Here is a 2,777-nt window from a genome sequence, read left to right as displayed (position 1 = left end):
AGAAAAGAAAAAAAAAAGGAAAAAGGGGTGGTGGGCTAAAAATTAGTTTCTACCTTGACTGTTAGGCTCCTAAGCTGCCAGTATTTAACATTAATATTTCCATTTCAAGGTCATGATTGCTACAGTTCTGCTATTTGTGGATATCAGTTTGAGATTATCTGCCTTCAACCTGCTCAGGCAATCCACTTCTTGAGGTTTTTTAGGGGGGGGGTATGTTTAAAATGGTTAGAATCCACCCCTCCAAGCTATCATTATGCTTCTCTTGAGTTAAATACAAGAAGTTAGCTCCACTGGTACATTCATCCACAAGAACGTTAACACCTCCAACTTCATAGACAACCATAAATTATTTCTGTCAATAGCAAATTCCTAAACATAGTACAACACTCTATGAAAGAGAAAAAGAATGCACATAATCAGCAGTTCCCTTTTTGACTAGAAAATTAAAATCTCTAACAGCAGATAAGCCTGAACTAAACATCAATCAAATCTGGACCCCAAATGGGGTATGGCTTATGATATGTCACATGTCTGGACTTGACTCTTGAAAGCAATCATGCACTTAAGAAGATTTGAGGTTGTTATGCAGAGGTTTAACTAGAGTCTTGGCACCTTAATTTGGGACATGAAAGGTATTTGCACTACAGTACCAGGTGCAGTAAAGGAAACTGGCCTTGCAGTTTGATTCCAACGCCGCATCCACAAACAAAATGAGGCTGCTACGTTTGAGGAACATGGATGGAAATCTCACCTGCCATCCCGAAGTTACGCTGTGGCATTTCGTCACCTCTTGTCACTTTCCTCAGGCTTGGTAAATCTTTTGCAGAGTCCGAGGCAAAGGCCCATAGCTTTTTCCTGTTTGTAACAGCAGATGTCTGCGTTTTCGCAGCTTGGTTTGCTGTGAGGCACCACTTGTACCCTTGATTTGCCTTCATACATGCATCCTTGTACTAGAAAAGAAAAGGAAAATTGCCAGTCATGCCAGTCATTATACTATCCACAGGGCAATGGAGTGCACTGCTTGTAAGAGGACTTAATACAGTAAATAATAATTAAATATCTTGATTTTTTTAACAGTTTCGTCACGTGCTTAGAGTATGACCGCCAACACAACCTAACACGAAGAAATCTTAAGATAAGTAGAGCTGTATTTTAAAAAGTGGGGTTTCTCTTTCCTCTCCTGAGGGTTTATCACCCAGAGCAGGCTGAAGTTCTGATCCTGCAAACTGCTCCCCAGTGCTTGAATGCTCACTCTGGGAAACAAATTCTGTTGCAGGTACAATCTTTGTTTACTTTCTAGTTTGAATGAAATGAAAGCAGACATTTAGCAATAAAGGCAGCATGATGCTTCTTACCTTGCACTCCTTTTTCTCTAATAGATCTGTATCTTAGAAAATTTGAGTATATTCTTTCCCAAACCAGGCACTGAAAATAAACCACTACCAGTATCACCTCATTTGCAGCAACTTCTGATACATCATCCCAGTGTGCCTTCCAAAATGTGCCATGCTGCACAGCTGCACGAAGTAAACTGGGAACACTTAAAACTGTCTTTGGCCTGGAGCACACAGCACACATCTCTGTTGTTTGCTATATTCTTGGTATGAGGCAGCAAAATGAACAAAGCCAGGCTACACATAGGGGGGTAGGGGGAGAAGGTCTGGATCCTACACGGTTTCGGGGGGAGGGGGAAGGATGAGAACCTATTTTATTCTCAAAATGCAACCCTGATGTTTTCCAAATTCCTTGCTGACCAGACCAAGACAAGATTTTTGAATGTTAACGGCAATAAAAAGAGCACATTTCAGTGTTTTCAAGTGTGTTGCTGTGCAAGGCGGAGAATGCATGAATCAGAGGAACATGCCACACTTTCCTGCTACAGCTGTTTGCCTAACAACTGAGAGGGGAGCACAGCGCTGGCTGCTGTGGGAAGCGACCCAGTAAGGACCAGTGCTGACTGCAGGGAGGAAGAACCCAATACCTTCCCATGCCCTCAGTAGCTCTCAATGGCAGCAAACAACCAGAAGAGCTGTTTTATCCTGAAGCACATGGCAGGGCAGCTGCAGGAAGTTTCTGCCGTGATTGCACACCTTGCCACCCACCCAGCTGTCATCAGTGCCCGTTACGGCACAGAGAAACACCTACGTTTCATGCACATGCCTGCACAGAAATACACGCAGAGGGAAAAAATCCCTTGGGTGTCACATACAGAAATAGCACTGAAAACCTTGTCCTCTGACAGAGTCACTGCAGTGTCTTCCCAGATCAATAAGCAGCATGCCTTGTGGCAGGATCACCATCGCAAGCGTATCGCGTGCTTTCATCTCCATCTTAATCTATCGGCTGGCACTTGCTCCCTCCAGACTGTAGCCGGGATAAAAGCGATTCAGTTTACAAGAAGCACAGCACCGTGTGAGCCTGCTGTGCGAAGTCCTGTATTTATAAAAATGGCTATAAATAATAAAACTCTGCAGGGACCGCTGACCCACACAGAGGCTGTGTTTTCTGAAGAGGGCGTCTGCGTGAAACCTGCAAACCCAGGACTGCGACCCCCCTCACCCTGTCCCTTCTCTCCTTCCCTCAGCCGGGCCCGGCTCCAGCTTGGAGCCCCCCCCGGGCAGCCAGCAGGCAGGAGACACCCCCACGCCCGCCCAAGGGCCTCGCTCGCCTCACGGGCAGCCCCAGCCCTCCCCTCAGCCGCGACTGCAGAGACCAAAATGGCCGCCCGGCAGCCCCGTGCCCCAGGACTACAGCTCCCAGCATGCCCCGGGAACCAA

General features: G+C 46.3%; 1 long non-coding RNA gene across 1 annotated transcript; it reads right to left on the bottom strand.

The window, feature by feature from the left end:
* Window positions 1-235: 235 nt before the first annotated feature.
* LOC128138524 (uncharacterized) lies at window positions 236-2,405 on the bottom strand. Its single transcript, XR_008234061.1, has 3 exons — window positions 2,228-2,405; window positions 752-950; window positions 236-321 (listed from the first exon to the last, which is right to left on the bottom strand). It is a non-coding gene; the product is annotated as an uncharacterized LOC128138524 (long non-coding RNA).
* Window positions 2,406-2,777: the final 372 nt, after the last annotated feature.

This window comes from Harpia harpyja, unplaced genomic scaffold (genome assembly GCF_026419915.1).
Source record: "Harpia harpyja isolate bHarHar1 unplaced genomic scaffold, bHarHar1 primary haplotype scaffold_54, whole genome shotgun sequence".
Taxonomy (NCBI): Eukaryota; Metazoa; Chordata; class Aves; order Accipitriformes; family Accipitridae; genus Harpia; species Harpia harpyja.
Note: the sequence above shows the minus strand (reverse complement) of the source record. Positions and strands in the feature narration are given on the sequence as shown.